Below are 24,827 nucleotides of genomic sequence, written 5' to 3'. Positions count from 1 at the left end.
TACTAGCTAAATCCATTTTTTTAGCACGCTTTGGATCTTGAGCTGATCCAATAGATGAGAGGACAGGCAGCATAGAAGGTCTATGAAGGATAAAAACAACAGCATGGGGAATGAAGTTCAATTTCCAACTGAAAACTACAGCGAAGAAATGGGGGAGTGAAGACTTACTTTACCACTAAATAATAATAAATAATAATAAAATGACTAGAAAAAGAAAAACAAGCATTTTTTTTTCAGTAAAAGACTAAACTTCGTTTAGAAGTTAGTCAGGGATATCTATCTCTAGCAGTGAGAGGGGACCTCTAGCAGGGGGACCTCAATGCACTAGGTGGGAGAAGAGGAAACACTAAAGGTAGATGAAACAGAAATCTCCAGCATGACTGATGTTACTTCTGGCCAGTCGCATGCTGTGCCATCTAGCAGACCGCTTCTGAAACCGTGGGTTACGTGAGATCTGGACTCCTGTAGCTGAATGGGGTGTGGGGGGGGGGGGATGAGGGGGAGGGAGAGAAAGAAGGAGAGAGAGAGAGAGAGAGAGAGAGAGAGAACATTTGGCACAATAAAGGGCTATATAATGAAGAATTACAGTGTTTTCACCGTATAAAAAGCCTTCTGTTCTTATTAAACATGATGATTTAACTGTGGGAAACAAGCATGTGTAATATTTTTCCACCGCCATTTCTCAGTATGCAAGTACCCAATTAGTGTATCTCTGTAATGGATTTTTTGGAATATTTTGATTTTTAAAGTTGGTACTTGAGTTACTGCCTTGAGCTGTATTTAAAAAAAAAAAAATCCATTAAATGAACTGTGGCTTGGGATTAGGACAGAATTTCCCACTCAAGGATTTCTCTCTCCAGTGTTCTGTATTCATCTATTCTCCATAATTGCTCCAGGCCCAGATTCCCTTCTTGCTAAATCTCTCCAAAGAAAACAATACAGGTTGGTTGATATTTTCTTTTTTCACAAAATACCAACTCCCAGACGAAGCTTCCAGGCCCCAATTTGACACTGATCAAGGTTCCTAGGACTCATGTTTCATCTATGTCCCAAGTTCACCAAGAAATACATAGAAGAAAAATCTGTTGTCGCAGAAAACCATCACTGCATAAGGCATTAATCAGGATGCTATTAAACAGAGAGCAGAGTCTCTAAGGACCAGAATAGACTGAACAGGTTTCAAAAGAGTGCGGAATGCCCATTAGAACACAAGGCAACTTCCATGCAGGGGAAACCGTGCATAGACGCCATTGGAGATGATGACATCAAAGAAAGAACTTCCTTTGCTATGTTGCCAAGGTATGTCTACAGAAAGGTCTAAGTTGTTGTCTGATATGCTAAATCAGTGGTTCTCTGTTGTGGAATGTTTGTTTAACTATGCAGAGATGTGTTGCATTTGTTTAAACTATATAAAGATGTGTTGTGTTCATTTATGTTGTGGAATATCTGTTAACTATGTGAAGGAGTGTTTCGTTTGTTTAATTATGTAAAGATGTGTTGCTCTTTTACCTTGCCTGCCTAAGGCACCTGACTGATCTAATAAAAAGCTGGCCGGTCAATAGTGAGGGAGGAGGTATAGATGGGACTTCTGGGCAGGGAGAGTAAGTAGGAGAAGGAAATTAGGCTCGGAGAAGAAAGAAAAGGAGATGCCAGCCGTCAGCTAGACAGACACGGAGGAAGCAGGAAAGCAGGACAAACAGAATGAAAGAAAGGTAAAAAACCCAAGGCAAAATGTAGATGAAGGGAAACAGTTAAATGAAGCTTTAAAAAAAAAAAAAGCTAGTGGGACAAGCTTACTAAGGCCAAGCATTCATAATTAATAATAAGTCTCCATGTCTTTATTTGGGAGCTGGTTGGTAGCCCAAAGAAAATTCCAACTACAGTTCTCAACCTTCCTAATGCTGCGACCCTTTAATACAGTTCCTCAAGTTGTGGTGATGCCCAACCAAAAATTATTTCATTGTAACTTCATAATTATAATTTTGCTACTGTTATGAATCATAATGTAAATATCTGATATGCAGGATATCTGATATGGGACTCCTGTGAAAGGGTCCTTTGACTCCAAAGGGATTGTGACCCACAGGTCGAGAACCATTGTGCTAAGATATGAATCCAATACTTAGACATCTTTCGGGGTTTTTTTTTGTTTTGTTTTGTTTGTTTTAATCTCATGTTTGAGTGCAGGCTCATCAATGAATCTAGTTGTTTACTGAAGCAGGTCTGTAAAGTAAAAGGTCTGACTTTCCAATGAAGAATTTTGTTAGCCCTGTTCTCAAACCTGGGATAAAAAGTTGAGGTACCTATTTAACCTATCAAAGCAGACCTTGGCCACCAAGTTCTTCCAGCATCCTTTAGTCCCCACCTGTTACTGGGTCCTTCTGGCAGGCGTAACTCACCCCCCCCCCACTACCCTGAACTCTCCAGCCCAAAGGGGTCTAGACCCACAGGTTGAGAACTGCTACTCTAGATTTAATCCCCAGCAAACACCCACACTCACATACGCACATAACATACATAAGCACAACATAAATATTAATTTCACTTTAAATCATAATTACAATTATTTTTAAAATTGAGCTTAAATGCAGCATTCAAATTAATATTTATAAAGGAGCAGTAATGAATAAATGTAGTCATTGTTGTTTACTGAAACTGTATTGATGAAGTGATTAGATTAAAAAAATTATCTTTCCTAGGCTGGGGAGATGGGCCAGTGAATAAAGTGCTTTTCACAAGCTTGAGGACTTGGGTTCAACCCCCAAAAAACCAAATAAATAGGCTGGGTTTGGTGGCATATGCGTGTAATCCCAGTATGTAATCAAACTAGTCCAGCCCTAGCTATTTGGTGAGCCCCAGGCCAATGAGAGACAGCATCCCAAAAACCAAGGTGGGTGGCCGCTGAGGAATGACATCAAATGTTAAATTCTGGCTTCCACACTTGTGTCTTATACACCTGTGTACCCATGTCAACACCCACCCACACACACACACACACACACACAAACACATACACTGACATTCTGTGTTAGGTGAGTTTGCATATGCAAGTATGTTTAAGGGCTTGATTGAAAAAAAAAAAAAAGGTAAAAAAGGTAAGGAGGAGGACATGACTGCTTCTAGGTATGGTGGGGGAGCTGGTTTATTGTGGATATGAGGGAGATCTTAGCCAGAGGCATCCAGAAGGATCTAGACTGAACATGACCCTGAGCCGGGCCATATGAAGAGAGGGAAGAATGAGAGAGTGGAGACCAGGGGAGGGGCCAGGTGGCCAAAAGGCGAAAAAGGGCTGGTGTAGCCAAAATGGCTGAATTATATAGGAAAGAACAGCTGGGGGAAGGTCAGCCCAGATCTCCCGCATATCATATATTTACATTACAATTCATAACAGTAGCACAATTACAGCTATGAAGTAGCAATCAAATAATTTTATGGCTGGGGGGTCACCACAACATACACCAGGAACTGTATTAAAGGGTTGCATCATTAGGAAGGTTGAGAACCATTGATCTTGTGTATGCTAAGTACATGCTCTATACTGAGCTAAATCCCTATCCCCTATATTTCCTCTGTAAGTAATGAATATGACAAAGACCACTGAGATTTAATGGTGGCAACACTTGAACATTTTTGTACAGTGATACTCCAGAACTGGGGCCCTTGCTTGCTAATAATAAATAGACTTGCAGTCAGTGATTCAGACATTCATTCAGCAAAACACTGGCTCCGTGTGAGTTGCAAAGTACTAACACATGGTGATGTCCAAAGTCCAAAGAGGCCCTGGATGTCACCTCTGACCAGAATCTGCATTGTTTAAAGAGGTCAGGAAAAGAACAATGCAGGGCAGGGTGGGGGAGGGGCTGTGGTGTGTGTTCTGGCTGACTGTGGGGACACTAGGTATTGTAGCTGGGCAAGGATGAGATGCCAGAAAGTAGAAAAAAAATGGTAGCACTGTGGGGAGGTAAGAAGGAAATCCCAGCCTCTTCCTATACCTTGTTCTAATTTTACAAAACTCTCCACGGCCAAGGATGCCTTCCTGTTGTTTAATTCAACTTCCCTTCCCTTTAGTTTAAGGCCATTTCCGCTGAGCAAATAAAGAATAAAGTGTCCTCTTCATAGTAGTCCCTCTGCTGGCACTCCTTGAACCCAGTCCTTAAGGCAGCTGGAGTTGGCCGATAAGTATCACTTTAGAGTTTTCCTCCCAGAACCTATGCGACAGTTTGGGGTTTGCTGCTGCTGCTGTTGCTGCTGTTGCTGCTGCTGCTGCTGCTGCTGCTGCTGCTGCTGCTGCTGCTTGTGCTGCTCTGAGACAGGGACTGGTGAGGCAGCCCAGCTGGCCCTGAATGCCCCATCCTCCTGAAGCAGCCTCCTAAACACGGAGATGGGCACCCACGGTTATGGTCCCCAAAAGAACCGTTGGAAGGTGACAGCAGACCATTTTTTGCTCTGAAATGCTTCTGTGCACTGTCTGCTGTTCTGTGAGAGGAAGAGCTAAACTGATATTGATTTTAGAAGCAGGTACCTGTTTAGGTCCAAGTAGTAGGTCTTTGGCACAGATAACAGAGTTAAAGGTCTAATCATAAATGTTTTTTGCTTCCTTTCTGAAGAAATAAGCACTGTTATTAATTGCTTTCCACGGCTCTTTCTTTTTCAAGAAAAGCCCTTCCTGATCATTTGCATTAATATTATGCTAATAAAAGTGAGGGCATGCTAACTAATTCCATCTCTTCAGTAGTAACTAAGGATCAGGGAGAGAGGTAATTTGCATGTTTTCTTGATTGGAGTGAATTGGCATTTAAACGTTCATTGTCACCATTTTTGAAAATAATAATAATAATGCATGTTGGGCCAGGCGGGCAGAAGTAATTTCTCTAGTGGAACCATCTTAAAAGCAAGTATTTCCATTTTGCTTCTATAAATCTCAAATGATAAGGATGCACATTCAAACCCAGAGCAGCCATCTGCATCACAAATACCTCTCGGTTCCTCCCTGCAGAAGGAACTCATTTACTGGTGAAGGCCATTCACTTCTACTTCTGAGTGCTTATTCCTCAAAACGCTTCCAAGTACTGTGGGAACAATGATTAAAAGAGGGTCTTTCCATCTGTGCTGCATTAGGCTGCAAGACAGTCCCTTCTGCAGATGCAGTTTTTGCATAATTCATCGGGCCATTTTAAACCCTAATCAGTGCGTTGCAGTAAGCGATGGAGTGTACCGGAGAGAAGAGAAATTTATTAGCTACCTCCTGAACATCCGCCTAATTCTCACTTGGGGCGACTGCTCCATGAATCACAGTGGTTGCACCCACATCTTATCTCTGGTGCATTCTCACACCTGAAGTATCCTCCTCTTTCTTAGCCTATACTAATAGCCCAATACAGTCTATTTTTTTATGTTATTATCACAGGGTAGTTTGTGAAAGAAGATTCTACTGGGAGATGGAAAAAACTTGGCCTGCTTCCAGCTCTACTGTGGTTTGTTTTGTTTTGTTTTGTTTGTGGTGGCCTGACAGATACATTCATCCTACAAATGCAAGGACAGTACCTCAAGTCACATCCAGTTCTAAACGTGGTACCCACTCTACACTGTCAACACTGCCTTTCACCATCACACCTTAATTCAGCCCACTAGGTCACCTCCCCCCACCCCCTCTTTTTTAAAGACCAGGTGGCAGAGGAAGGTATCTCTAGGTCTCCACCAATCCCAACCCTCAACCTCAGCAGCTTCATTTTAATTGGTTTGCTGTTTGGAGACATATTTTAGGATACACTAGAAAAGGTCTACGTGACTATAGAAATTTAAAGAAAAAACTGCCTTAGACACTGTAAGTTTAAGAGAGAAAGAGAGAGAGATCTAAAGTTGTAAAATCCTTAAGTTTTAAATACTGAAAAAGTAATGAAGCAGAAAATATCCAGGATAAAATCCCAGGCCTTGCAATTTTGAACAAGCAAGACACTGTATAGACAATATGGACTGGTATCCTTACATTAAAATTTCTCAGGCTGAAGAAATGCCATAGTGGGTTAGAGTACTTGCTCTACAATCATGAGGACCTGAGTTCAAATCCCCAGCATTCATGTAAATAAACCAGGCATGACCTCATATGTCTGAAACCCAACATTGGAAGGCAGAGACAGGTGGAGTCTAGGAGCTTGCTGGCCAGGCAGGCTAACCAAAATAGTTAGATACAAGTTCAATGGGAGATCCTGTCTCAAGGCAATAAGGTTAAAAGTAATAGGAGAAGACAAGGAAAGTCCTCCTCCAGCCTCAGCAAACCCAAGTGTAGGCACACACACACACATACACACACAAAGTTTTAAATTTAAATAACATTTCTCATTTTCTACTTAGTTTTTATTTTTAGACAGAGTTTCACTGTGCAGCCTAAGCTGCCCTTGAATTCTTTATCCCCCTGCCTCAGCTTCCTAGATGCATCATTCCAGTTTCATTTTCAGATTCCTATCATTCTGTAGGTCATAGTATAAAGACATGCATCAAGTTTCACGTTTATAAGTAACAACAACTTCTAACATACAGTGATAAGAAAAATCATCTCCAAGATCCAACCTGAAGAACTAGGCTTACAAGTGGTATCTTGGCATTTATTTTACATCACTAACTCCTAAGATTGCAAACAGCCAAGAAGTAAATGCTCAACCAAATCTTAGAAAGCAACTAGAGTGGTAGGAAAAGTTCTAAATGTGTTCTGAGTAAACGAAAAATTATGTTAGAAACCAGGGCCAGCGAAATAAATGGAAGCACAAAAGAAATTTAAAATTTTCTAGTTGCTGCATTTAAAAAAAAAGAGTAAGTAGGTAAAATTCATGTTAAATGCCAATATAGTTAAACTCAATACACCCCAAGTGCTAGCATTGCAACATATCATTAAGAAGAAAATTAACAAAATCCCTTACTTCATTCTTTTTTGTTTGTTTGTTTGTTTTTCAAGACAGGGTTTCTCTGTGTAGTTTTGGAGCCTGTCCTGGAACTCTCTCTGTAGATCAGGCTGGCCTCAAACTCACAGAGATCTGCCTGACTGTGCCTCCCAAATGCTTGGACTACACCCAGCTCCTTTACTTCATTCTCAGACCTTGAAATTTCTTTTGTAATTTTGATTTTCAGCACAGTTTGAACAACACATTTCACACGTTCAGTCATCATTAGATGGCTGGTAACTTCCATACTGACAAGAGCAGCTGCAGAGAGAGAGAGAGAGAGAGAGAGAGAGAGAGAGAGAGAGGCAGTAAACTGTTCTCCTCAGGCAGCCCAATGCATGCAACTGCTAGATTTCCTTCTACTTCCAACATATGACATGCACTGTCCACAGAACGTCTGGTTGTCTGTTGAGTCTACTGAGTCAAGATGTACTGAAAACCTATTTTACTCTCTATTACCTTAAACAATGAAATGAAGACACATTTTAGATAAAACCAGGCCAAACATTCAGTAAGCAAGGCATGTACAACTCCAACACAATATGCTAAGCAGTGGCTGCTATGGAAACAGACCACAGGAGTCACTCATTCTAGTAAGGACACATGTTAAGGACTCCACTGAGAGCTGGGGACGTGGCTCAGTGGGTAAAAAGCTCTTGCTCTGCAGGCACAAGGACATGAGTTGGAGCTGCGACCCTTTAATACAGTTCCTCATGTTGTGGTGACCCCCCCCAACCATAACATTATTTTCGTTGCTACTTCATAACTGTAATTTTGCTACTGCTATGAATCGCAATGTAAATGTCTGTGTTTTCTGATGGTCTTAGGTGACCCCTGTGAAAGGGTCACTGGACCCCCCCTCAAAGAGTCATGACACACAGGTTGAGAACCACTGAGTTGGAGTCTCCAGAAGCTGTGTAAAAAAACAGGCAGACATAGCCACTCATATCTACAACCAAAACAAGCATTCGGGGGGGGGGAAATGGATCAGCGGGTCCTGGAAACCTGATGGCCAGCCAGCATAGCCTAGCCAACAGGTAAGCTTTTGTCTCAAGAGAATAAGGCAAAAGGTGATAAGGTAAGAGCAGAAAAATATCTCCTTTTGGTCAAGAGAATACAATACTCTGGCTGGTGTGGAAACCTAACACTCCAGTTGGGTGTGTTCAATCTCTTGGCCAAGGGACTGTGTCTAGACACAGGCTCACCTTAAGCCACATTAAAGAGATGGGTAGAATAATTAGCCCCTTAATGAGATAGTAGTGGACTTTTCCTTCCCAGCATCCCTGTCGCTAGCAGAGTAGTGACTGGGTCATATTATGCAGCGTTGTGTATCTGCCTGCTTTCTGAAATGTTCTCTTCTATCTCTTTTCTAAGCGTGATGTCCTTAATACGTTGGGTTTCCCTGACATTTTGGACCTCCTAATTTTTTCTCTAAAGTATTCTTCCTTACCATGTGGCTGCTTATCTGCCAAGCTAGCACAGCCTTTTTTCTTTCCTCCTCTGAGCAGCCACTGAGGTTTAATTATAGCTCGCCTGCCCTGAGCTCTTTTTTTTTTCTTTTAAATTCTAATAAAATTGTCCTTGACCTTGGCAAGTTGTAAATTGTCCCTTACCTCTATATGCCAGCTGTGGCACACAGGTGTCAACACACACACACATACACACACACACACACACACACACACAGAGTTTGGAGACATTCTAGAGAAGCACATGCTAAGCCTTGCAAAATTACTAGTATCCACCACGCATCTAACAACACAACACCATCTTTACTACGTTTAAATCCAAGCCCCATACTTTCCTTAAGGAACACTAACTCATTGCTTCATGCTGGCTCATGCTGGCTGATGCTGAGATTCTTTACTGTGATATCAGTCACGATACTGGCTTTTCCTGAGTAGAAGTAAGAAAATTCCACAGGCTGCACAATTGGCAATCTAAAGCCATATCGCCCACTGCCAGGTAAGTTTTGATAGAGAGTGTCATGACCTCAATCTAGATTGGAGACTTGCTCAGAACATTTGCTATCCAAATCATGTTTCCAGGTCAAGTGTTTTGGTGCAGTGAATGTTTTAAATTAAAGGAGAACCACATTCGCTTGGATCTCCTGTCCCTTCCATCCCTCACCCCTTTTCTCCCTGAAACACAATGGGAACTTTTCTCTGAAGCCCCACTACACACTTCAAAGTCAGTTCCTGGAGAAGATTCCAAAGATTAGCAACCTGCAGGAAAACACCAGAACGGATGCTACATCCTGAGCACAGGTGTTGGGGTTTGAAGGGGAAACAGCACTTGTGTTTGAATACCTGGGCCCCAGCTGGGGGCAGGCCTGCAGGTGGGAGGCCTAAGTAAGTCACTGGGGGTGTGCACTGAAGCTTCTTAGGTTGGCCCCATTTCCTATTCTCTCCCACTCTGCTCTGCAACTGCAAATGTATGGTGACCAACCTACTCTGTACTTTCCCTGCCATGGTGGACTGCGTGCCCTGAAACTGAGAGCCAAAAGAAGCCCTTTCTCCAGGAAGCTGCTTCTTGCCAGGGGTTTGATCACAGCAACAAGGGAAGTACCTAACACATCAAGTGACGTCTCCCCAGATTACTGTCTTGTTATATTAGACCCTTTTACCTGCCTGCCAAATCATTCTTACCCATTATAAAATGTCTATAAACAACCCAATCTCCCTCTAACCTAAGAACGGTACACATGAAGCTGTGTTTTGTTGTTGTGGTAGTTTAGTCCTTTTTAATATTTCTTGTTTGGTTTGCTTTGAGGTACATGTAACTGAATGGTCTCCAACTCAAAACAAAGAGATTATAAGCATGAGCCACCACGCTAGGTGCTGATGAGCTCTTAAATCTCTTCAGGCTGTTGGTGCTCACTTTCCTATGGTGCCCTGTGTACATAAATAGGTCATCAAGCCTTTTCTTCAGTTCCTCAGTCCATTGTTGATCATTTCAGCTGAATTAAAGAACTTTCAGAGAGGGAAGTTCCCGTCATCTCTATCGCCCAGCTGCACCAGGCATAAGGTTGCCAGGAAAGCAGGATCTCAGACTTCACCTCACACTTGCTCAATCTCAGTCTGCAACTCAGCATCCTCAGGTAACTCCAGAGTCCAAGCAATCAAGAACAATTGCTCCAGGCATTTGGAAAGGGAGCTCAGGAAAGAGTTATTGGCTAGAGGATAATTTTAGAATCATTAACATATACATGAGAGTTAAAACTATGGGACTGAAAAAAAAAGAAGCTTAGCCACAGAAAACAAATTTATACAGGATAAAAGAATCTGCACGGTGTGGAAGAGGCTGCATGTGTGGAATGGAAATAAAACATCATCAAGTTAAACAGCAGCTCACTTGCTAAGTACACTAAATAAATACAAACAGAAAGAAAAGCAAGGAAAAGAGGAATGAATGAATCCACATTAAAGCTACAAAGAGCTTCTACTAGCCAACCATGGTGCCAAAGGCCTGTGAAGACTGCTACTCAGAAGGCTGAGGCAGGAGGATTGCATGTCTGAGTTTGGCTTGCACTAGAGAGTACATTTCAAGAGCAATCTGGGCAACTTTTGAGTTAAGAAGGGAGGGCAGGAAGGTTGGGTAGCAGGGAGTGTAGCTCAATGCTGGAGTGTTCGCTCAGCATGTAGGAGGCCATGGGCTCATCAATGCTGGAGTGCTCGCTTAGCATGTAGGAGGCCATGGGCTCATCAATGCTGGAGTGCTCCCTTAGCATGTAGGAGGCCATTGGTTCAATGTCTAATACCACAAAAACAATGGAACAAACACCCTCACTTATGATTAAGTTAAACATTTAATATTCAAGAGTACTAGACAATAAAAACAAGTTCAAGACGATCAATATACAGTTAATAAGAATGGTTCTTTGGTAAAAAAAAGTATACATTTATGCATGACATTGAATATTCTGTCTACTAGTCCACCCCATCCCACAGATTTTGTTAATATATAGTGCTGTTTTCGTTTAAATGAGACAATTTTTAAGAGACCATTGCCAAAGAAGGTAGACAGTGAGAGGTCTGGATTTCAGGCTAGCTTCCCCAGGTGCTGCCTGGCCTCAGGCAGGCCCTCACCACTCTATATACCAGCGTCCCTTCAGCTGGATAATGAGAGCCTCGGGAACAAAATATTCTCTTTTCCCAGCTGTGACTATCTGTGCTCCAAGTTGGCTGCCAGGTGGGATTCAATTCTACTCCAAACACTCCTTTGAGAATAACACGGAGAATGTACGCAGCAGCTGCCGCATTCTCCACTCTTGGACCACCCCAAACTCCTCAGCCTACCAGCTCACCAGCCTAAAGAAGGTTCCTGAAGTCCTCTTCAGAAGGCAATAGCTGTTTGGAGCAGGTTTCAAGTCCACCAAGCAGTTGTCTAGGTCCTGTTTCCCGGGTGACACTGTTATAGTTGCCTGGTGTTGCCAACACACACACACACACACACACACACACACACACACACACACGGTGTGCAATGAATGCCCTTGAAACCCAGCCCCTCCCAAGGCCCCTGCAAGCCGCTTGCTGCTCCCTGAGGTGTTAGAGCCTCTGACTACTGCTTCTTGCTGGAGGCCAAGTGGTTTTAAAAAAAAAAAAAAAACACCATGCATAAATTACTATTCCATGTAAAAGCCTTAAAATATACTTTTAATGGTTTTACTGCAGGTCACAGAAGCAAAGACAGGAATAGCAAGCTGTGCTCTTTTATGTGGGGACTGGCGCACATGAATACAGATATGACAGAAGATGAAAATGAGCAGACAGGGACAGGCTGCTCTTTCAGCAGCGACAGCAGCCCCCAGTGTGAAAGGCCCATCAGGGCATGATGCCTACTTCTGAGCCCTTTGGAACAAATACCCAGTGTGCTCCCACACTCTCCTTCTGAAGTGGAAGCAATTTGTCCTTTCAGCCTCTTGCCTTAAATAATGTCCAGTGTGGATCTGGAGAGATGGTTTTGCTCTTCCCGTGCAGAGGTCCTTCCCATTAGCCCATGAAAACCACAAGTCTCTTCCATGTAGTAAACACTTTCCCATCTAGCAAAGTTGCTATCCAATGGTCTCCTTTAAGTGACATCAAATCTCCACATGCATGCCTACTTTCCACATCACTGTATGAGACTTCCTGGCCATATATATAGTTAACCTATTCATTAACATCAGGATGTAAGATTCATAAGGCTCTGCCCCTTAGTGAACTGGAACTATTCAATTATGGAGCCAGGCATGACTCCTGTCACCCCAATACTTCTTCAGATAGTGAGTTTGAAACCTAGCTGTGCTCCGTCGTCAGACCCTACCTCAAAGGACGAATAAATGAATCGCACACAGAGGAACACGAGGCTGGACGGAATGTGTAAGCAAGCACATGCTTAAGTCTCACAGCTTTTAATTCCAACACATCTCTGTTATTAATGAGAAATTTAATGACTGAAAATCTTCTGGGAAAGGGGGGGACTCTCATTCTGCATCTGAAATGTAAATGTTAATTAATTCAGTTTTTGTTATTTCCACCCCCAGTTGCTCTGTCCTCAGAAAAGGATCACTTGGCGATGTGCCAAGGATGGTGGCTACAGTAATACTAAGAGGTGGTTCTCATCTGGGCCTGTATTTTAAAGATGAGAAACGGAAATTTGGAGAAATAAAGCCCCTTCACTAGGACAGACTACGACCCAAGCCAAGTGGCCCCAGACCCACACTCTACATCTCTATGGGATAATGGGTTCTGGCACCAGTTCTCAGAAAGGGCATCAAGTTATGGTGGAGATTAGAGCCAAAATGACCCTAGAGATCACTAGTCTGCTCATATGCACAACTTCAGAGCTGACTTTAGGGAAAGCAAGGCAAATACACTTTGATTACCCATGTGTCCAAGGTATGTAAATGGTAAATACAACTGGTCTCATCTTTGACAATAGATCTTTTTTTAAGAGATGAATTAACAATTCAGACTAAAACCCTACCTCAGATCTGCTGCATCCTTTCTTGCCTCAGCCTCAGGGTCCACCCCTGAACCATTATCCATTGTATAGCTGGCAGAGCAGACAACTTGGGTAAGGCTCCCAGGAACGCCCAGGTGGTTTGTATCCATGCCAAAGCTCTTCGATGCTGACTCCCAGGGAGGAAATGGCATGACCAAGTACCATCCATTAGGAGAGATGGCATTAGGGCAGAGAAAACACATTACTCTTCACCCTTATCGCCAGGGTCATAAAGATGGGCAATAAATACTCTTTTATTGATCGTTATTTTCCCTTTGTGAACCTTGACAACCCAGCCCACTGATGCTTGGGTGAGTCCAAAGAACAATTAACCAACGATACTACCTTATTCTCCAACGCAGTCCTCCCTACTTAGGCCTATCTTCTTTTGAAAAAAGAAAAAGGCTAAGAATGCACAGGAAAACCTCACATTGAGGAATCTGCAAAGGAGGTTTGGCAGGCAGAGGGGTTTATTTGGCAAGAGCAAGCACTGGGTCTTTTTTGTTGGGGTACCATCCTTTTCTCTTGTAACATGCTTCTTGGAGCAATAGCAGGTGCTGGTGGGCTAGTCTCTCTTTATACAGGGGAAACACTTCCCAGCTTCTCCCAGTCTCGTTTTCTTTTATGCTATCCACTAGGCCCTCTGGGGAGGTGAATGGCAGCCGATGTTCAAATAGATTCCTACTATGATTTCAAAGTACAGGTCCTCTATTTCAAACCCATCACCAATGAGCTAAGTTCCTCAGCAAAATAGGGCTTGCTATGTCAAGAATAAAATGAATTAGGCAGAGTAGATGGCAAGGAGATGCAAGTCTAGCCCGATGGTGGTATGACTTTGATTAAGTTATCTACATTGAAGGGCTCATGGTGAAATTCTCATTTGTAAAAGGAAAAAGTTGGACTAGTTACTTTGGATTTTTACCTTTATCCCCAAATCCCAAGGTACACATCTTAGATAAGCTATGGAAAATAGACTTTTCTCAGAGGGACACTGGTGAAGGGGAGAAGGGTAGAGGCACAATGTAATCATAAGGCCTATTATTATAAAATAGAATCTAAAACCCAATTGCATCATTTTTTCATGAGGTCACAGGCAAATTATCTAAAACTCTACACCTCGGTTTTCTCACGTTCCTCCATCTATTCAAAATGATTAACCAGGCATTTGCCGAAGAACAAATCTATCCAAAACGTGGGGATTGGGCAGCGAACCAAATTCTTTGCTCTGGTGAAACACAGTGGCAAAGAGACAGAAGAGAAGAGGATTTATGACTTGCCAGGTGGAGAGAAGTGCCCTAAAAATAAATGATGTAGGCTAAGAGAATGGGGTGGAATTACCACAGAGCTGAAGGTCTCTTGAGCTGGCAAGATGAGGCATTAACAAATTTGAATGGAGGAGGGAGGGACAAGGTTGGCTGTGCAGATATCTACAGCGCAGACACTTTCCGAAAATGCCCAGCATCATGAAATGGTGGCATGACACACAGAACTCCGGACAGAGTGATCGGCATGTGTTTGGAACATACGTTCATCACTTTCCACTTCTATATTTCCTCATTCCCTCATCTGGCTAAGGGATCCAGTCTATCTTTTTTTTTCTAGTCAGCACCAAAGGCACCAAAGTGAAGGGTCAGAAAGCTTGCCTTGAATTTCACATTCTGCACAATGATGAGCTATACTGGTCAGCTCCAAACCCTACCTCAGCTCAGATTTTCAGAAGAACCCTTGAATGATAACACACATCAACCTACATGCAGGGTGTTAACATTTTGACCCACTCTCCTTAGCAGGAAAGGCCGAGCCTATGAGATGTAGGTCAGTCTCTGTGGCAGAAATCCCTGGGCTACTTCCTAGCTATCTGCGTCTATGGGGCCTTGACCAAGTGGTACATCCTCTCTGTGAACTGGAACCAACAACAGCACCCCCTTTCAGTGATGAGATGGAGCTTGAGTAAGATGATGTAGACAAAACCCATTCTGCTCCTGGCCACAGAGGACAATACAAACACAATGCTATCTAACTAGTTCCGTAAGGTTTAAAGAAGTTACTGAAACTTAATTCTGTCCAAAGAGAAGACGATTTTTTTCTACAAGCTTACTGGGTAGCTCCCAGATTGTCCCACTCCGAGTCATGCTGGAGTGTGGTTCAGGAGCACAGGGGAGGGGAGGAAGTGCAGATGGCTCTGCTCATGCCACTGAGGCCTGCTGCACTAGTCATCAACTTCTCTGTGAATGAAAGGAGAGTGTTCCCTCTCAGCACGGCTTGGAAGGTAGGACTTTCCTAACCCAGAATGGGTACTCAGCTGGACATAACAAAAGAATGTTAAGTATCAGAGCACACGTCACTGCAACAATAAAGAAAATTCCTCACTAGACCCACTACTAATCATCAACCAGTTCCCTTCCCAAGAATGTTCCTGGCCCTCCCATTGCTGTTCAGCTCCACCCTAAACAACCATGCTGGAAATCCTTAAGCCAACTCCAGGACCTCCTTCCCCACTTTCCCAGCTCATTCTCTTCCAGGGCACCCTATTATAACAGATTTACACCCTGACTACATATGCCCATATGTCGACAGACACCAACTCATTTGAGAATACAGACTAGAAATAGAAAACAGATGATGCAGGTTCTAAATAACACTGCCACGTGCACTAATTTCATGTGTGTGGACCTCATCCTCCAAATGAGATCATAAGTCTTGCTGACAGGGAACACAGTTATTTGTCCCTGTGCCTCTCAGAAGCCCATTTCCTGCTCTTTGCCAATGCTTAACCCTCCTCCTTTTAAGTCCAGAATGAAGGTATATTGAGCATTAAATGGGTGTTTAACAAAAACTCCTTTATTAACAATGATACATTCAAACTCTTGCACAGAAGAGGGAAACCAATTAGCATCTAAACTTCCCAATGTGGAGGCATATACAAATTTATTTTTTAATTTATTTTGTGGGCGAGGACACAGATGGCATGTCACACCTATGGAAGTCAGAGGACAACTTGCTACAGACTTTTATCGCTTTCCACCTCATGGGCTCTAGGAATTGAACTTGGGTTGTCAGAACTGGCAGCAAGCACCTACCCCCTGAGCCATCTCATGAATCATAAATCTAATTTTTCCTCTTTATTTTCTCATTTTTTAAAAAAAAAGCCATCTTCCCACTTTGAAGAGCTGGTAATTCTACCTTTCTTAAGACAAAAAGGAGCACCCATTCCAGAGAGTTAACAACTACTCAACATTTCCAAAATCAGTAAAGATTGAAAGCAGTGACATGTCCTTACATTTCTCACGAACTGACAGAGTTGAATTATAACCAGTGTTTGTCCCAGAAGTCAGAAGTTTTCTGGGGTTATTGTTTGCTTTCTTGAGATGTGGTTCTGCTGGGTATCCCTGATTGGCCTGGCCCTCATTATGCAGTATGGTCCAAGCCCAAACTTATAGCCACAGATGTTAAGATTATAGGTGTGCATGACAACCCACAACTTGGTCTTCAACAAATGCTTCTTGCACAAAACATTCAGATTTTTAAAAATAAATTAAGACATGCAATATTAAGGCAGGTATTAATCAGATTCCAGGAAAGGGAAAGTAATATATTTGATCTCCAGGTACTCAACGGGGAAGTCTTTTATGAAAAGGTTCTCTACCTCGTGCATAATGAGCTCCTTCAGGAGACATTTACCAAGACCTCAGTTGTCTTGTGGGGTCCTGGCTATTGACAGATCAAGATCTGCCAAGCAATGGCAGTAGGTACATGGAGGGCAAATGAAACAGACAAGAACCTCAGGGGTTCTCAGCAGGATCCTGGCAGCACAAGAGTCTAGTCATGTCCGCTGGGCTCTTAGCCAAGAAACGGAAGGGTACTGGGCATTCAAATACATGCCTGGACAAAAGAACAGAAAAGAAGGAAGGAAAGAGACAGTGATGAAAGAGTGGGATGACAGGAAACAAAGAGGAGGCAGCAGTGGTCATACCTTGTTCATCACCTACAACAGGAATAAAATTGGCTGCAATGCCAGCATTTGGGAGGCTGAAAAAGGAACATAATGATGGAGACTGAGCTAGATAGTTGAGTGAGGCCAACTTGAATTTTATAGAGAGGCCCTGTCCCAGATAGCTAGATAGACAGATAGTTGATAGGGAGGGAGGGAGGGAGGGAGAGAGAGAGAGAGAGAGAGAGAGAGAGAGAGAGAGAGAGAGAGAGAGGTAGATAGGTGGGTAGATAGATAGATAGATAGATAGATAGATAGATAGATAGATAGATAGATAGATGATACATACATAAATACATACATAGTAAAAATGGAGTGAAGAAAGACTGACCACAGTTCTCAATTATCTCCTCCCTCTGAATCATAAACACTTCGTAATACAAGTCAGGGTACAAATTAGAAACACCACAGACACTTAAGGTTCGCTGGCCATCGCCTGTACTCCTTGGAATTATCATGCAACAGGCCAACCTGTTTGTATTTATAGTCACTGCCCCCATTCTAAAGACACAGAAAGGCCTATTTCCCAAGCCAAGCCATGTTGCAAGACCACTGTCTCCTTCTGCTGTAATCCACTACAGAGTGATCTTTTTCTGAAGAAGGTTGTCACTACGTGAACAACACATGCAGTGTAAATGCAGTATCTTCAGCCATCAGTTCAAAAACATCAGCTTATCCACATATTCAGCACAAAATACATAAAACAGGCTGTGGACTCAGCACATTTCATTGTCCTCAGAAACTTTTTTTTTAAGTCTCTACACCACAAAAGCAGTAAATATAGGAGTAGCCTGGTTCTTCCAGTTCCTAGGCTCTTCAGTCTGACATTCCAGACCCCATGAGCTCTGGCCCAACTTCCCTGACCCATTGGCTCAGGTTTATCTCCCTCTTTTCTCACAAGCACCCCACTCCAATGCAAGAGACCTGTGCGGCCCATGGGCTTCCCTACCTCAAGAACCCTGTATGTACAATTCTCATCTCAACTAACAACTTCCCTCTCTCCTTAACCCCCACACCACAAGGATGCCCCTCCATCCAACATCCAAACTTCTGCCATTGCACACCGTCTTCAGCCAAGTTCACTCACAGAACAACCCCAACAGGGGAATGAGCTCCCTTTAGTGAATGGACAGAAAGTTGAGCAGTGAATTATTGGAGCCCAGTAACCTGCCGTTTACTAGGTGCAGTACTCAGAGCAAACCATCTGAACTCTTTGAATATCCTCCATTCTCTCGTTTGTAAAACAAAACAGTACCTACCTTGCATGGTGTTAAGAGAATTTGAAATAATTTACATAAGAGGCCAAAATAACAGGTTGAAGGCACCTACATCAAGTATCCAAAATCGGAAACGCATCTGCTCCCGAAATCCCACATTTGGAGCATTATGTAGTTTAGATTAGTGGTGATCAACCTATAGGACCTATACAACTCTGCCCAAATGCAAAATCTCCCCACTCCCACCCTCAAAGCTGGAATGCATTTGGTCTAAAGCATCTCAGATAAGGGATAGCAACCTGGATTATCTTGTAATACCTAATAAATTAAGCTAGGCATATAGTGGTGCATGCCTTTAATCCCAGCACTTGGGAGACAGATGTAGGTGGATCTCTGGGAGTTAATGTCCAATCTAGTCTACATAGGGAGTTCCAGGATAATCAGAGCTACATAGTGAGACTCTGTCTTGAAAAAAAAAAAAAAAAAAAAAAAAACTAAAAATAAAGATTCTGATTCAAAAATGAAAAACAAAATAAAACCAAAACCAACAGTGTGATTGCTTCAAGTCCAGAAAAAGAGGAATGAGTCGCATACTGTGGGCTCAAGAGCAGACACTTCCTAATTTAACCTCTATGCTTAACATTGAACAGATGCTTTACAGAGCAAACATTAAAAAAAAAAAAAACCTAAAATAATTTGCACCAAGATATTCATGAAACCAACTTTAAAGACAATATTGTGAGCAATTGTACCTATCTCTGTTTTCTACAGTGAACAAATATTATCAGTTAGACTAAATATATTCAATAATTTGGGGTCCCTCTTATACACTGTAAACGAAACTACATTGTTGTTTGGTTTGTTGCTTGGTTTTGTTTTGGTTCTCTATTCTTTATGTCTACTTATTTCTTTGGTAATTTGTCTCAGTTTTCTTCTCAACTTTTTCTAGACTGAAGTAAAGGACAATTTGAATTGAAATTTGCCTTAAATCTGAGTCAAAAACATGCCCTAACAATTTTAGTTGTGACCATAATAAGTTCTAATCTGGATATCAGATTTAAAGGTTTTTTGGTTTTTTTTTTTTTTAATTTTTAATTTTTTTTCCCCTGGTCTAAAATCAACCTTATACCAAAAAAAAAAAAAAAAAAAAAAAAAAAAAGTTAAAAATTCTACACTGGAGCTTTATGGATGTCTCATTGTTTTGACATTTCTATTTCCTCTAGGCAGCTGTTGACAGTCACTCACATTCTTAGCACATATTAAGAGAATTTTTAAAATATCATGTAAGCTTACGGATGGGAAACAAATCCACTAACTCAGGGCTGAAGTGATGGCCGCACACCTATGACAATTAAAAGATGGTCCCCTAGTGTGGGACGACTGTTTTCCTTCCTTTGGGGGAAGCAGCATTTTATATTAATAGTGAGGTAAAGCACCTGGAGAGGAATGTTCCTCCTCCTCTGCTTTCAGGCTAAGACCAACTGCAGAAGAGATGTATTTATGGATGCCTCAGTGACTTGAGAAATCTTTTATACTACCTTACTTCACACTTAAAAAAAAGAAAGGAAGAAAGGAAGGAAGAAAGGAAGAAAGAAAGAAAGAAAGAAAGAAAGAAAGAAAGAAAGAAAGAAAGAAAGAAAGAAAGAAAAGATCTATCATCCAAATTCCACCAAAGAACTGTGTGAAGTCGTAAACCAAGCACCCACCTTTTAGCGGCCCTCGCCCCACCCAGCCCTCCACTGACTCCCCTCCATTCTGTAGGTTCTCAAACTAGACAAAGCTTCTGAACTCTTTCCCCTGACAATCCCTTTTCACCTCAGATATCTTATGCCACCCTACATATAGGTATATAAATAGGTATGAAAATCAACATTTAATAATAAAAAAATGAGGTGTGATTTTCAAACAATCCTTTGCCTTTATTAAAGAAATAGAATCTGCACGCCAGTGGGATGATGTGCCTGCTCATTTCTAGAGACCGAATTAAATGTTGGCTGAATATTTGAAACTAGGGGATGCAGAACATGAGAGCTCATGGATATTTTGATTTTACACTCATAATTGAAATAGTCACTTCATATACGTAGTAAATAACACATGTGTGCTTAGGACTACTTCAGAAATTGTTGGAAATGATATCCTAATCCCAGGATAAAATTCATTCAATTCAATAAAACTCAAATTAACAACTCAATCAAGCAGTCATTTTTTAAAAATTCATTTTTTTGAAACTATAATTTCAAAAAACATTTAATAACAACATTTCTTTCTTCCCTTCCTTCCCTCCAGATTCTCCCATATCCCCCTCCCCCACTCGATTCAAGGACACTTTTCCACTGTTTGTTATTGTGTGTGTGTGTGTGTGTGTGTGTGTGTGTGTGTGTGTGTGTGTGTGTACATGCATGCATAATTCAGTCTGTATAATGTTACACGTATGTATGATTTCAGGATTGACTGTTTGGACAACCAATCGGTGTCCTCTTCCCTGGGGACTTCCACCTCACAGAATCTCAGCTTTCCTTAGTTGCCTAGAGTCCTTTGTAGAGGATTGAGGACTGACTCCTCGTAGGCGTCCCTGGTCCTGATCGGCATATTTGTTGGTGTCTTCCTTGTTTTTTAAAGTAAATATTTTAACAGAACATGACCTAGCAATATGTTAATTTGTTACATACTGAAAAATGACAGCAGGAAAATAAAATATAAAAGCATTTCCCCCCACAATCAAACCATTATGCTTCTGGAACTGCAGAAAAGTTTGTGCATATAGTATAAACACTAGGCTTCCTAATACAAGCATCTCAAATCCAGGCAAGTGTCTGGGCAGCGTTGGTTGGTGTTGAGTAGCATGATGACATACCCAAGTGTATGCTGTGTACATAGAACCAAAGCCATGGTGAAACGGCAAGATGCCACATGACAAGCATTGTCAGAAACGACTGGGGCTCGTTACATGTTTGATTTTTGAATTTTTAGCCATTGTGCAGTCAAAAACTCTTTTACTGTTGCCAAATCTTTCCCAAGTTTCCCATAGGTTTATAAGCTAGGAAGTAGAACAACCCTCTCCATTGTTACCATAGCTGCCCATGTATCATCCCTGTCTCTAACAGAGGGGTCTTACCCTCTTTGGGTCCTGGACTCCAGTAGTTGCTGGTTCCCACACATTTCCCAAGCTGATATGGTCAGGTTCTTAAAACTCTCTGGATAGAAAACCAACCTTTTGGCATCATAACATTCATAGAACTGTATTGTTTTGAGAGGTCTGGCATTGAGTGGAAGCTTGGAACCATTGAGGGAAGGACTCTCAGTCTTAACATACTTACCCATAACAAAACGCTCAACATTTTGTTCACCTTCACCATTCTATAGAGACATTTAGACAACTTGTCTATGTATACTTGTGTGGGTATATAGACATTCTCTTTCTCATATTATGGTGAAGTAAAGGGAAATAATACAAAACAAACTACACATTTCAGCAAGTGCTTGAATGTCATAAAAAAAAGTCATACAACAGACTTGATAATAAACTTTTCATATGTGATGATAATAAGCTTAGATTTACAAAAACAATAAAATCAGAAAATGTACCTCTTCCCTGAGTGTATCTGTCAACTGGGTTCTCCGACTGCACATCTTGCTAACAGAGTCACAGACCACCTTTTAAAACACAAATCACGATGATGTCTAACTCAGGGGCTGGTGAGATGGCTCAGAGTTTGATCATAGGAATCCACACACATGATGGAAGAAAAGAAGTAACTCCCAAAAGTTGTCTGCTGACCTCCACATGCTCTGTGGCAATCATACACATGAAGATGTCTAGTTCAGTCTTTCCCTTCCTGAACAATGGCTGACCTTCCTCCTGTCATTGACATTATCCAGTTTCCAAAGAGCCCATTCATTCTGTTAGTTCCTCCTTGTGGCTGTTGATATTTTACTCTTTTGGGGGGACCCAAAGGCCAGCCACCCAGCTCCCAAATAAATTCACACATGGAAGCTTATTATTAATTATGAATGCCCAGTCTTAGCTTGGCTTAGTTTCTAGCCAGCTTTTCTTAAATTATCCCATCTACCTTTTGCCTCTGGGCTTTTCCCGTTCTCTTACTTCTGTAAATCTTACTCTTACTCCATGACTTGCTGTGTGTGTGGCTGGGTGGCTGGCCCCTGGAGTCCTCCCCTTCTCTGGCTCCTTCCTTTCACTCCTCCATCTCTTTTCTTCCTCTCCTTCCAGATTTCTCCTTCTGCATATTTTCTCTGCCTGCCCGCCCCACCCATCCTTTCTCCTGCCTTGCCATTGGCCATTCAACTCTTTATTAGACCATCAGGTGTTTTACACAGGCACAGTAACAACAGCTTCAGAGTTAAACAAACGCAACATAAACAAAAGTAACACAACTTAAAATAATATTCCCCAATACCTCCTCACATCAACACAAATGGCATACAGGGTAACTAATGAGCATGGTGTGCATCCTGAGTCTTGGCTACTGCCCCACTGTTAGCTATCCTTTAGTCCTTGCTTCATCTGGGCTGCTTCTTAAAGTGATTATATATATATATATATATATATATATATATATATATATATATATCCCCAATGTGAGCCAACCCCCTATTCAATCTCCAATAATGAACAATTTTGCTTTCATAATAATGAGACATGAGATAACAGGACAATACATAGTGAAATGCCCCCCTTTAGACCTGTCTTGTTCATGCTCTATGTCCAGATACAATGTGCTATTCCTCAAATACCAAGTTTTAGATTTCATTCAGAATCTGGCTCCTATTAACAGCCTCAATAAAACTTTCAGGCCCTTGACTAAAACTGATCTCTGATTTTTCAAATTACTAACAACAACAGAATTGCAGAGGTGAAAAAGGATATTTAAATCACCCGGTCCGGTCATTTGATTTTACAGGTCAAAGATAGTCCTGGGACTCTGAGAAGTGAGCAGGCTGTATCTGGTGATACGACTAGCTGTCTGCATACAGGCTGCAAGTTGGATATTTTCACTCCCTGGCCAGTTCCTTTCAAACACATGGGTGAGTCATTTTTCATAATATTTATATGCCTTGAAAAATATCAGAACAATTTTCTTTAAAAACTATGCTTTTGCATAAATTTTAGAAAGCTCATATTACTGTGCCTCAAAATTACCATTCATGAGTACTTTAAAATGGAAATGGTTTTGTTACATTATTTTCATACTACATGGAAATTTGATGCAAATATGTGTTTCCTATTTTCCTTGCTAAATCTCATTTTCCCCCAACTCAAAACCATCTACAGGTTGCCTCCAGTCAAAATAGTTATGTCCTCTATAAAGAAATCTTTAATATTTTACAATTTCGTAGATGAAGTCTTACTATGTTGCCAAAGTCCATCCTGAACGCATGAACTCAAGTGACATTCCTGCTTTAGCCTGCTAAGTGCTGGGACTTCAGGTACATGCTACCAGCCCCAGGCACCCCCCACTCCCCCCACTCCCCCCCCCGCCCCATCCCCCCAAAGTCTTTTTTTCTTCTTTCCTTTTTATTTTTATTTCTGTGCAACTGCTTGCAGAGGCCAGAAGAGGGCACCACATCCCTTACAGGTAGAGTTAACAGATGGTTGTGAACAGTCCGACTTAGGTGCTAGGAACTGAATTGGGTCATCTAGAAAAGGAAGCAGTACTCGCTCTTAACTATGAAGCGCTCTCTCTCTCGCTCTCGCTCTCTCTCTCTCTCTCTCTCTCTCTCTCTCTCTCTCTCTCTCTCTCTCTCTCTCTCTCCTTTCTTCCTCTCTCTTCTTCCTCCCTCTCTCCCCCATTCCTCCCTTCCTCTTCTACTTCCTCTCTCCCTCTCTCCCTCCTTCCCTCCTCCCTCTCTCTTCTTTCTCCCTTTCTCCCTCTTCCCCCTCCCTCCCTCCCTCTCCCTCTTTACTTGGCCTCTCTCCCTCTCATTCTTTCTCTCCCTCTTCCTCTCCCCTCTCTGTCTCCTTCTCTCCCTCCCTCCTCCTCACACCCATACCCTTCTCTTTGCAAAGCTGACCGTTGCCACTGTGATCTGAGCATCGTCCCAGCTGTGGCAGCTTTTACTCTATCATTAGGGAACTATATTTCATAGCAGTGGTTTATAACCTGTCCAAAATTTTCAATATTTTATCCACATGAATACTATTGGCTGAAATTCCCATTATTACAACCACTTAGAATTAAAGCAAACTACTGTGTGATGTTGACCAGACAGGAGATTCACATGAAGATTTATAGCATGTGCCTACAAGGTAAAAGAAGAGGCCCTGGGCTGCTTGCCTGGCTCTATCATTAACTGCTTAATTTTGGAACTGTCACTTAACTTCTCTGGCCCACTTCCTTCCTTACAAATCAAGTGTAGAGAATGTGAACATGGTTATCTGCTTAATCATCAGCATTCTGTGGTTCTAGGAAATTATAATAAATGTACTGAACCATTTTTCCATAAAATGACTAAAGTCCCTTGACAAATTTCTTAAATTAACTATCAGTCCCTGATGTTTGTAACATCAACTCATTATACACGTTAGATGTAGCTGATTCTATCAGTAATTCACAACTTTTATTTTCATAATCACTCATGACATCTCGCTTTACATTTATTTATTTTGTGTGTAGGGCAGGAGCTAGCGCCACGGTGTGCATGTGGAAGTTAGAAAACAACTTGCTTTCCTCTTTC

The 24,827-nt window shown here is 41.8% G+C and overlaps 1 protein-coding gene across 5 annotated transcripts in view; it reads right to left on the bottom strand.

Annotated features, from left to right (window-relative positions):
- The window catches only part of Arhgap18 (Rho GTPase activating protein 18), a 214,783-nt gene that overhangs the window by 85,776 nt on the left and 104,180 nt on the right, over positions 1–24,827 (bottom strand). Inside the window, exon 1 of one of the 5 annotated variants that reach the window (XM_052751247.1) lies at positions 11,242–11,333. The exons of the other annotated variants lie outside the window; for them this stretch is intronic. The gene's annotated coding sequence lies outside the window, so the exon portion shown is untranslated. Of the gene's footprint in view, positions 1–11,241; positions 11,334–24,827 lie in introns of those variants that run through there. 5 annotated transcript variants of the gene reach the window in all.

Source organism: Peromyscus californicus, unplaced genomic scaffold (assembly GCF_007827085.1).
Source record: "Peromyscus californicus insignis strain IS unplaced genomic scaffold, ASM782708v3 Scaffold_22__1_contigs__length_63687245, whole genome shotgun sequence".
Taxonomy (NCBI): Eukaryota; Metazoa; Chordata; class Mammalia; order Rodentia; family Cricetidae; genus Peromyscus; species Peromyscus californicus.
The sequence above is the reverse complement of the archived record's forward strand: the minus strand, read 5'-3'. Positions and strand labels throughout refer to the sequence as shown.